Source organism: Malaclemys terrapin, chromosome 4, assembly GCF_027887155.1.
Source record: "Malaclemys terrapin pileata isolate rMalTer1 chromosome 4, rMalTer1.hap1, whole genome shotgun sequence".
Classification (NCBI taxonomy): domain Eukaryota; kingdom Metazoa; phylum Chordata; order Testudines; family Emydidae; genus Malaclemys; species Malaclemys terrapin.
Window position 1 is genome coordinate 115358919 of NC_071508.1, and position 12092 is coordinate 115371010.

At 44.8% G+C, this 12092-nt stretch overlaps 1 protein-coding gene across 3 annotated transcripts in view; it reads right to left on the reverse strand.

Annotated features, from left to right (window-relative positions):
• The window catches only part of CEP128 (centrosomal protein 128), a 409764-nt gene that overhangs the window by 72218 nt on the left and 325454 nt on the right, over nt 1-12092 (reverse strand). The gene's annotated exons all lie outside the window — the stretch shown is intronic.

Consider the following 12092-nt stretch of genomic DNA (forward strand, 5'->3'; position numbering starts at 1 on the left):
ACGTCCTTCTTGGGATGGGGTACCAGAACACAAAATTCCAAGTGAGGGTGTACCACTGATTTCATATGGTGATGTTATATTTTCAGTACTCTCTACCCTATTTCTTATGCATCCCGACATTTTGTCTGCTTTTTTGACCATTGCTGCATGTTGAGCAGAAGTCTTCCATGAGTTGTCTTCATTACTGTGATCTGATTGTTTTTCAGTGTTTATATTGTATTAGCATCTATGTTAGGTAGTGCTTTATAAAGCTAAAACGCAAATTACATTGATGCTACCTCCTCTTGATAGACTGACTAGTATAATTTTGTTAGAAATAAAAATAAAAACCTAAAAAAACAAACAAAAGGAAAACCCAAATATAGACATAATAAAAATAGACTAACTAAGCAACTGAAGAGTGTACAAACTAAGGCCTGGTCTACACTACGACTTTAATTTGGATTTATCAGCTTTAATTTGAATTTACCCTGTAACCGTCCACACAACGACGCTATTTATTTCGATGTAAAGGGCCCTTTAAATCGATTTCTGTACTCCACCCCGACGAGCGGAGTAGCGCCAAAATCGATTTTAACATTTCGAATTAGGGATAGTGTGGCCGCAATTCGATGGTATTGGCCTCCGGGAGCTATCCCACAGTGCATCATTGTGACCGCTCTGGACAGCAATCTAAACTCGGATGCACTGGCCAGGTAGACAGGAAAAGCCCCGCGAACATTTGAATTTCATTTCCTGTTTGCCCAGCGTGGAGAGCACAGGTGACCACAGATAGCTCATCAGCACAGGTAACCATGCAGGCTGATAATCGAAAAAGAGCACCAGCATGGACCGTGAGGGAGGTACTGGATCTGATCGCTGTATGGGGAGAGGATTCAGTGCTTGCAGAACTTCGTTCTAAAAGACGAAATGCAAAAACTTTTGAAAAAATCTCCAAGGGCATGATGGAGAGAGGCCACAATAGGGACTCTGAGCAGTGCCGCGTGAAAGTCAAGGAGCTCAGACAAGCGTATCAAAAAACAAAGGAGGCAAACGGTCGCTCCGGGTTAGAGCCGTGGACATGCCGCTTCTACGCCGAGCTGCATGCAATTCTAGGGGGGGCTGCCACCACTACCCCACCTGTGATCGTGGATTCTGGGTCGGGGATAGTCTCATCAGCGACGCCTGAGGATTCTGCCGATGGGGGAGAGGAGGAGGAGGAGGATGAGGATGAGGATGAGCTTGCAGAGAGCACACAGCACTCCGTTCTCCCCAACAGCCAGGATCTTTTTCTCACCCTGACTGAAGTACCCTCCCAAGCCAGTACCCAAGACTCTGACCCCATGGAAGGGACCTCAGGTGAGTTTACCTTTTAAAATATAAAACTTGTTGTAAAAGCAAACGGTTTTTAATGATTACTTTGCCCTGAGGACTTGGGATGCATTCGCGGTCAGTTCAGCTACTGGAAAAGTCTGTTAACGTGTCTGGGGATGGAGCGGAAATCCTCCAGGGACATCTCCATGAAGCTCTCCTGGAGGTACTCCGAAAGCCTTGCCAGAAGGTTTCTGGGCAGTGCATCCTTATTCCCTCCTCCATGGTAGGGCACTTGACCACGCCATGCTTGCAGCAAGTAATCTGGTATCATTGCCTGACAAAGCCTGGCAGCGTATGGTCCCGGTGTTTGCTGGCATTCAAGCAACATCCGTTCTTTATCTTGTTGTGTAATCCTCAGGAGAGTGATATCACTCCTGGTAACCTGGTTGAAATACGGGAACTTAATTTAGGGGACAGAGGTGGCCGTTCCTACTGGGCTGTTTGCCTGTGGCAGAAAATAAATCCTTCCCTGCAGTTAGCCAAGCGCAGATGGGAAATTGGCCCTGAGTTTTTCGCGTTTGGCTAGCAGGGATCTTCCCTGTTACCAGCCACGCGGTGGGGGGGGGTACAGCGATCATCCCAGAGAATTCATGGCGGGAGGGGGGCGGCGGCGGGGGGGGGTGGTTAGTTTGGTGCCTGCAGGGATCTTCCCTGATACCAGCCACGCGGTGGGGGGGAGGGGTACAGCGATCATCCCAGAGAATTCATGGCGAGAGGGGGGGTGGTTAGTTTGTTTTCTGCTGCTGCTGCTGAATGTTAACAGAAAAACCGCAGCACTCTACAGGCTATGCTTGGTATGTGGGAAAGGAGGGCGCAGAAGCTGTAAGACAATGGCTTACCATGGCCTCATGCAAGCCGAATTCTGTTGCCCAGACCTGTGATCTCTAGCAGCAAAGCCACAGGCACTCAGCATTAAGAGGCAAAATGCGACCTTGCACAGAAATCACATGTGCTATGTAATGTGAATAGTGTTGGTCACCGTGAAAGAGTATAAGCATTGTTCTGCAAAATGTAGCTTTTTAAACAATTCTCTCTTTTTTCCCCTCCCTACAGCAGCTGCAAATTCCTCAAGTCTCCCTCCTCCATCCCGAAGGTTATCACAGATAAGGCGTCGTAAGAAGAGAACGCGAGATGAGATGTTTTCTGAAATTATGGAATCCAGCCGCAGTGACAGAGCTCATCTGAATGAGTGGAAGGAAACAGTTTCAAAGTATAGGAAAGAAGCCAGTGAACGTGAGGACAGGAGGGACCAACGTGAGGACATGAGGGACCAACGTGAGGACAGGAGAGACGCTCGAGATGAGAGGTGGCGGCAGGAAGACCAGAGGAGGCAGGATGCAATGCTGGGGCTGCTGCGTGAGCAAACAGACATGCTCCGGCGTCTGGTGGAGCTTCAGGAACGGCTGCTGGAAAACAGACTGCCGCTTCAGCCCCTGTTCCACCCTTCCCCCTCCCCATGTTCCGTATCCTCCTCACCCAGACGTGTAAGAACACGGGGGGGAGGCTCCGTACACCTTCCCATTCCACCCCAGTAAACAGCCCAAGCAAAAGGCTGTCATTTTTTTAACCGTTTCTTTGTGGCTTTTTCCTTCCCAGCAATCCTCCTCCCAAATACCACCCGGGTTCCCTCCCTCTTTTTCTAATCTATTAATAAAGAATAAATGATTTTTAAATGATAGTGACTTTATTTGGTTTGAAAGAAAGCTGGGGGAAGGGGGAGGGTGGGTTCCTTACAGAAAATGAGTCAATAAAGGGGGCGGGTTTTCATGAAGGAGAAACAAACAGATATTTCACACTGTAGCCTGGCCAGTCATGAAACTGGTTTTTAAAGCTTCTCTGATGCACAGCGCTTCCTGGTGTGCTCTTCTAATCGCCCTGGTATCTGGCTGCGCGTAATCAGCAGCCAGGCGATTTGCCTCAGCCTCCCACCCCGCCATAAAGGTCTCCCCCTTACTTTCACAGAGATTGTGGAGCACACAGCAAGCAGAAATAACAATGGGGAGATTTCTTTGGCTGAGGTCAGAGCGAGTCAATAATGATCGCCAGCGACCTTTTAAATGGCCAAATGCACATTCTACCACCATTCTGCACTTGCTTAGCCTGTAGTTAAACAGCTCCTGACTCCTGTCCAGGCTGCCTGTGTACGGCTTCATGAGCCATGGCATTAAGGGGTAGGCGGGGTCCCCAAGAATAACTATTGGCATTTCAACATCCCCAACGGTTATTTTCTGGTCCGGAAAGTAAGTCCCTTGCTGCAGCCCTTTAAACAGAGTAGTGTTCCTGAAAACGCGAGCGTCATGAACCCTTCCCGCCCAGCCCGCGTTGATGTTAGTGAAACGTCCCTTGTGATCCACAAGTGCTTGCAGCACCATTGAAAAGTACCCCTTGCGGTTTATGTACTCGGTGGCTTGGTGCTCCGGTGCCAAGATAGGGATATGGGTTCCGTCTATCGCCCCACCACAGTTAGGGAATCCCGTTGCAGCAAAACCATCCACTATAGCCTACACATTTCCCAGAGTCACTAACTTTCGTAGCAGCACCTGAGTGATTGCTTTGGCTACTTGCATCACAGCAGCCCCCACCGTAGATTTGCCCACTCCAAATTGATTCCCGACTGACCGGTAGCTGTCTGGCGTTGCAAGCTTCCACAGGGCTATCGCCACGCGCTTCTCAACTGTGAGGGCTGCTCTCATCTTGGTATTCTGGCGTTTCAGGGCAGGGGACAGCAAGTCACAAAGTTCCATGAAAGTGCCCTTACGCATGCGAAAGTTCCGCAGCCACTGGGAATCGTCCCAGACCTGCAACACTATGCGGTCCCACCAGTCTGTGCTTGTTTCCCTTGCCCAGAATCGGCGTTCCATGGATAGAATCTGCCCCATTAACAACATGATCTCCAAAGCACCGGGGCCCGTGGTTTCACAGAATTCTGTATCCGTGTCCATGTCCATGTCAATGTCCTCATCATGCTTGTCACTGTGTTGCCGCCGCCGCTGCCTCCTCGCCTCGTTTTTCTGGTCCTGGCTGAGCATAAACTCCACGAGAACGCGCGAGGTGTTTACAATGTTCATGACTGCTTTCTTGAGCTCAGCGGGCTCCATGCTTGCCGTGGTATGGAGTCTGCAGTGTTCACTCACCCAGGAAAAAAGGCGCGAAAATGGTTGTCTGCCGTCCGTTGCTTTCATGCAGGGAGGGAGGAGGGAGGGAGGAGGTGAGGCTGTACCCAGAACCACCTGCGACAATGTTTTTTGTCCCATCAGGCACTGGGATCTTAACCCACAATCCCAATGGGCGCGGGAGACTGCGGGAACTATGGGATAGCTATGGGATAGCTACCCACAGTGCAACGGTGCAGAAATCGACGCTAGCCCCGGTACTTGGACGCACACCACCGAATTAATGTGCTTAGTGTGGCCGCATACATTTCGACTTTATACAACTTGTTTTTCAAATCTGAATTATATAAATTCAGATTAATCCCGTAGTGTAGACATACCCTAAGGGGCCTACAGTTAAAATAAACCAGAAAATCTGTAGGCATTCCTATATGAACCATTCGAAAGTGGTCTGCTGTCTCTTCCCCTTTCCTCTATGTACTATTGGGACTTATTGTATAAACTTTCTTAACCTCATGTCACTATTAGACAGAAGGCTGTGGAGGAAGAAAACAAGTTTAAGTCTACACTAAAAAGGGTTTGCGGGTATAGCTATAGCAGTAATTCTACACTGGCAAACCTTCTAATGGAGACAGTATATACTGGCAAAAGAACTCTTTTGGTTGTATAGCTTATACCAATTCCCTGAACAAAATAAGCTATATCAGCAAAAGGACTTTTTTGCTGGTATAAAAATGTCATAAATGATTACACCACTGTTCAGTGTTATTATACTGGCAAAAGTTTCTAGTAAAGACCTACGCCAAGAAGCTCCTTCTTCCTCCTCAACAGCTGGGGGGCGTGGAACACACCCAGATGTGCACAGCCTATGGCCATCCCTCCCACGCAACTCACACCAACAGGGTTTAAAAAAGTTTACTGGAGCTGCTGTTGTTGTTGAAACTTGTAGAACAAGAGATTACAATTTTAAAGGTAGAAGGTGTTCACAGAATATCTACTACCCCAGGAGAGAACCTGCCAAACCCAACAAAGGAGGAACTGGAATTTAGCCATCTCTAATTTTCTGAACCCCGATCCTCATAGGTCTTCTAGAAGCCTGAGCCATGGACCAGGACCTCACTGAGTTAGGCACTGTACAAACACAGAACAGAAATATAGGAGCTTACAATCTAAGTATAAGACAAGAGACAACAGATGGACATAGGTAGCTGTAGGAATACAAGGAAACAATCAGACAGTATTGATCAGGGTGATAGGCAGTGGTCCCAGCACACCAGCAGCCTAATCACTGTCAATTTTTTTGTAGGCACCATACACTCATAGACATTAACGCCAAAGGGATCATCATGAGCATCTAGTCTGACCTCCTGCACATTGCAGGCCACAGAAACTCACAGACACACTCCTGTAATAGATTCCTAATCTCTGGCTGAATTACTGAAAGGAGTGTTTTAAGGAGGATAATGAGTTAGTTTTGTGGATGTTTACAAGCATGAAGGACTGCATGGGAAAAAGCATGAAGGTGTTAGTTTGAAAATTTAACAAGTGGCAATACAGGCTGGCATCACTGGCTGATCGGAAGCAGGAGTTGACTTTTTAATACTGAATGAAAGATAATAGGTGGAGATGGGTCATGATGGGCCTTGCAAGTGAAGACAAATAGCTTATGTTTGATGTGACAGAGAAGAGGGAGACATCAGAGGGATGCAAAGAGTGGGCTAATGATGTCAAAGCAACACACTAGGAAAAATGATCTTTGCAGAGCATTGTGAATGGATATCAGAGGGGCAAGATTGGATTTGTCAAGGCTAGAGAAAAGGATGTTGGAGTAATTGAGATGTGAGATGAGGAGAGCATAGAGCTTTAGCTGTGTGGATGGATGGGAAAGGCTGTATCTTAAAGATGTTAGGCAAAAAAATCTGCAAGATTTAGACATACACCTCTACCCTGATATAACGCAGTCCTCGGGAGCCAAAAAAATCTTACTGCGTTATAGGTGAAACCTTGTTATATCGAACTTGCTTTGATCTGCCGGAGCGTGCAGCCCCACCCCTCTGGAGTGCTGCTTTACCGCGTTATATCCGAATTCGTGTTATATTGGGTCGCATTATATCGGGGTAGAGGTGTAGTTGGATGTGAGGACTGAGGGAGAAAGTATATTGTACTTAGTCAATGTTAATTAGAAGTTTGGGGAGATTTTTGTGATTATTTTTTGGCCCAACCCTATGCCCATTAATATCAATGGGAGGATTTGTTGTTGTTTTTTGCCATCGATTGAAGTGGGATGAGGATAGGGTGACCAGATGCCCCGATTTTATAGGGACAGTCCTGATATTCAGGGCTTTGTCTTATATAGATGCCTATTACCCCCCACTCCCTGTAGCTATCTGGTCACCCTAGATCAGGAACAGGTACTATATGTTTATGTTGCCCTCTTTTGATTTGCTACAGTTTTGGAAGAATTTAAGTGTATTTTTATAAGTAACAGGTAGTAGATACTTCCCTTTAGCTCAATTGGTAGAGGCTTGTTTTTGGAGCCAAAGTACTGGGATTTCTACTCCTGGCTCTGCACATGTGTTTTATTATGGACTAGAGCTCATTTCCGTAGTTAAGGTTGCAAACACAGTCCTCCTGCAAAACTTTAAGCTTTCAAATGTTTAGGGCTAAGTCTCATTGAAAACAGAAAGCGTTCTGAAAATGTTTAAGAAATTGAGTACTTTTGAGAATAAAAGATTTTAAATTGGTTCCTTTTGGAAATGTTGGCAAAGTGTCTAGCATTTCACAGTACCCCTTAACCTACCCAACTAAGTTGCATTACACCACACCATTTGGAACATCATTATCCTGGTTCAGGCAAAATGTAGTTTCCCAGGGCAGGAACGATAAAAGAGGTTTATGTTATTTGTAAGCTAGACATCGTTCTCTGTCAAATGAAGCTGCTGGTAAAAAAACAACACACACACACACACGTTTCATCATTGACCTCTGAACCAGCCAGGGCTGGCTTTCAAAAGGAGAAAAGAAATCTCAACATTTGTTAAAAATTATTCTTCCTCCTGCATTTCCATCTAAAGTGTCCCCTTGTCCTATAGATAATGTGCATGGGTCCATCTTTCAGAGGAGTAACTGAAAAACTGGCAGTTTAAGTCATAAATTGATAAAAGTTATATAGGACATATGTGGCCACAGCTAGGAACAGAAACCTGATCACTGAGGTAGTAGACCCATATTTTAGCAATTAGACCACATTGCCTCTGATACATTAAGAAAAAAACCCTAGCTTTTATATAACGCTTTTTATTTGTAGATCTCAAAGCTCCTTATGAAGGTCAGTGTCATTGTCCCATTTTACAGATGGGGAAGCTGAGGCCCAGGGAGGGGAAGTGACTTGCCCAAAGACACCTGTTGCCAGTGGCAGAGCGAGGAATGGAACCCAGGCCTCCTGAGTTTAAGTCCAGTGCCTTCTCGATTAAGCACACTGCCTCCGAAGTTCACTCAAATCTTTATACTTAGGGTAACTATAAAATGCGGGTAATACTCACCTTTGTAAAGTGCTTTGAGATCTATAGAGAAAAAGGTGTTAGGTACGCATAAAGCTTTATCACCACTACATTATTACCATATTTTTCAGATGGATAAGTAAGACACAATGAGGTTCAGTGGCTGGTAGAGGCGCTATGACCTAGTAGTCTGGGCACTAGCTGTAAAACCAAAAGACACAGCTTCTAGTCTAGTGTTTGACACCATTTGCTGTGTTTTTCTTTTAGCACATCTTACCCCATTCAGAGTAAGACAGTAGGCCTGCTGCACTTGCATGCATGGCTAATTTCAGGAATAAGCAACAGAGGGTCCTGTGGCACCTTTAAGACTAACAGAAGTATTGGGAGCATAAGCTTTTGTGGGTAAGAACCTCACTTCTTCAGATGCAAAGACATCTGACTTGCATCTGAAGAAGTGAGGTTCTTCCCCACGAAAGCTTATGCTCCCAATACATCTGTTAGTCTTAAAGGTGCCACAGGACCCTCTGTTGCTTTTTACAGATTCAGACTAACACGGCTACCCCTCTGATATTTCAGGAATGTGTATCTTTTCGGCTGTGCTTTGTATGAGGTAGATTCGCACAAGAGCCATTCTAATTTTGATCAACAAAAACACTTAAGGGCTTTACCTGAAAATCCTGTCTAGTGATAAATAAATAAAATTAAATTTCCCACTTAAGAGTAACCTTAAGAAAGTAATGTTTAGATAATGAAAAAGCAAAACATAAAATATAAAATAAACCAAAAGTCCATCGATCCATGTTTGTTGTGCTGTGCTGGAATATGCATTTCTTTATTACTAAATAATATGTTCTCATTATGTGGACTATGCAATATTTATGATTACCGTAACTATTTATTTGCTGCTTCAAGTGCTTGGATTTTATAAATGATGTGATGGATAACTACATTGTTATCATTTAGCAAACTTAACTGGTTTTAACAGGGGTTTGAGTTTTTTGGAATTATAATTGTATAAGGTGCCTAGGAGGTTTTTCTGTCTGTATTATTGGGTGTCTCATGCACTACCATTTATCTGGGAAAAATCCACACAGCTTCACTTTATCATCCTATACAGATCAAACCAGAACACTTTATAAAACAAGACACCCTAAAAATCAGTACCCCCCAGGACACCATAAACATCTACTGGAGATGATGATCTTGGAAAAGAAAAACATTTGTGACCCACCTTTGACATTTAACTTTCTAAATTTGTTGTGGGATGTTCCCGTGATATTATCTACTATTAGTACACTGATAACATATGCAATGGAATATTTGTTTCCTCATGATTTCCTTTCTGGGACTGACCCCTCTTCTAGTCCAAGACAAACGAGCTGTGCTTATCATCTAGCAAATACTGGAGCAGTTCAGACTTATCCATGCAGGCTCTGGGGTTTGGCTATGCCCTCTTCTGCCCCTGTGCGAGATCAATGTTTCCAAAATTGTAAGGAAACACTTAATTCTTTATTAGTAGATTAAGCGTCATTTATAAATTAAGTGCTAACTGTGCTATCTTTATACACAGAGACTAAAGAAGCCACACACACACACACACACACACACACACACACACAATTTGTTTCAGGTGGAGAAGGAGTGAGGAGAGGTCAGTCCAGAAAGGAAATAATCAAGTAACAAATTTTCAATTTTGGTTCTGTTTTTGTCTTCCAATCTCGAACAACTGGGAGGTAGGAAGCAGCATGGAAAAATTAGTTCTGAGGAGAAATAAGTAAGGCAGAGGAAAATGTAGCTCCATCCCTAAAATTGGTAGAATTAATCTATTTTGGGACTACTGTTGGAGCACTATCCTTCTGAAGGATATTTTTCTCAGAGGAATGAAATTCAAGATGTAGTGCTTTATAAAAGGGTTGATAGATGAACAGGTGGCCGGATGGTCAGGGATGCCCTCTCTGCCCAGGAGGCTGTCGTGTCACATTGGGTGGGCTCCCGTCCTTTCTGGAATCTGATTATTTGCAGCTCAATATGCTCAAGTGATGCAGCACTTGATCCTAACTATGTGGTATGTGGATGGTTTCAGGCCCATGAAGTTAAAATTGAAAGAAACAAAGTTTTGGGGTAAAGGAAGGAAGAATTTATCCTCCTCTGAGGTACAAAAGGAAGAGTTAACCTTGGCTATGAATGATTCAAACGTATCTTGTTCTTCTGGAAAATTTACTATGTAAGAGCTAAGTATTATTAAGAACAGAGATTTCAAAGACTCTCTTTGCTAATGTGATTGTGACCAGGAAGTGTATTTTTATGGAAAGGAGATACAGGGAGCTGGATATTCTTGGTTTAACAAGATAGATCATGAATCAGGATACGATACTGTCACAGATTCCGTGACTTCCATGATATCTGTGGCATCAGCATGCCACAGTGGTGGGGCTGGAGCAGCGGCCTGGGACTGGGTCAATCCCCGGAGCAGGAACAGTGGCCGAGGCTGGGACAGTAGCTGGGGCAGAGCAGCAGCTGGGGCAGCCCCTGGAGCAGGAGCAGCAGCTGGCAGTCAGCCCCCGGTGAGGCTCCACTGTTAGTCTCCTCCCCCGAGTATTTTTAATAAAAGTCACAGACAGGTCGCAGGCTTCTATGAATTTCTGTTTATTGCCCGTGGTCTGTCTGTAACTTTTACTAAAAATACCAGTGACAAAATTTTAACCTTACTCACGAAGACTTGTAGTGTTGTAGGTAGATTCCAAGTAGGGAACACTGATTTGGATAGAGATGCTGCTTTAAGGAACATAAAAGCCACCTACTGGAGGTTTGGATGAGTCAACATTTATGACATTTTTTAACACGGAGGCATGAGATGAGTTCTTGCCAAGAGACTGTTACCCATTTAAGTACATGGGAAGGGAGTCTGAAGCTTTTTCCTTTGGGATAGATTGGACTAGGAGCCTTGGGGGATTTACCCTTGTAGTATCCCGGAAGGTAAAGATGGTCTACCCCATTAAGCCATAAGTGCTGAAGAAATCTGATCCACTGAGAGGTGTCTCAGCTGATGTGGAGACTGTCTGCTGGCAGAGGGAGGGTCTATGGGTTGAAAATGTCATGTTCCATGATCAGGTAAGGGATGTGACACAGTGAGAACGTGCTTGGCTGAGTGGCCCCTGTTGGGAGAGAGCTCCAGAAATTTTGGCCCCAAGGAGAAAGGAAAGAATATGTGTGAGCGCACATGTGTAAGCACAAGGAAGGGTGGAAAGAGATTTAAAAGAAAATAAAGAAAGAAGGCACAGTGAACTGCCATTTTGTTTACACTTCCAGAGTCAAAGAATCTAATGAAAGGGTGGAAAGGGCATGGCCAAACCCCAGAAGGTATGTCTACATTGCAATTAAAAACCCAAGGCTGGCCCACGCCAGCAGACTTGAGCTTGCAGGACTCAGGCTACGGGGCTGCGTAATTGCAGTGCAGATATTTGGACTTGGGCTGGAGCCTGGGCTCTTGGACTTTGCAAGGTAGGAGGGTCCCAGAGCTCATGCTGCAGCCCCAGCCCGAACATCTACACAGCAGTTAAACAGCTCCTTAGCTCACGCCCCACAAGACCGAGTAAGCTGGCACGAGCCAGCTGCACGTTTTTAACTGCAGTGTAGACATACCCAGAGACACATAGACAAGACTGAAGGGCCTCCAGTATTTGCAGGAACAGAGATGCTGCTCATTTGTCTTCAACAAAGGTAAGAGATCAGGATCCAGGAACGGATCTTGCTGTATGTGTTGATATCAAAGCGATTTCTTTTTACATTAGGATGCCAGTGAGCAGAAAGGACACATCAAGAATTTTTAATTATTGTATCAGGAAACCTAATAAGAATGGTTATTTGTATTGACTCAACAGCTGAACCAATTAGCAAATCAGTTTGTAAGACTAGATATCAATTGCCACTGATGTTATCAAACAATACCAAGGCCTTGTCTACACTACGAGAGTAGTTCGATTTTACTTAAATCGAATTTTTGGAATCGATATTGCAAAGTCGAACGTGTGTGTCCACACTAAGGACAGTAATTCGACTTTGTGAGTCCACACTAACGGGGAAAGCGTCGACATTGGAAGTGGTGCACTGTGGTCAGCTATTCCAC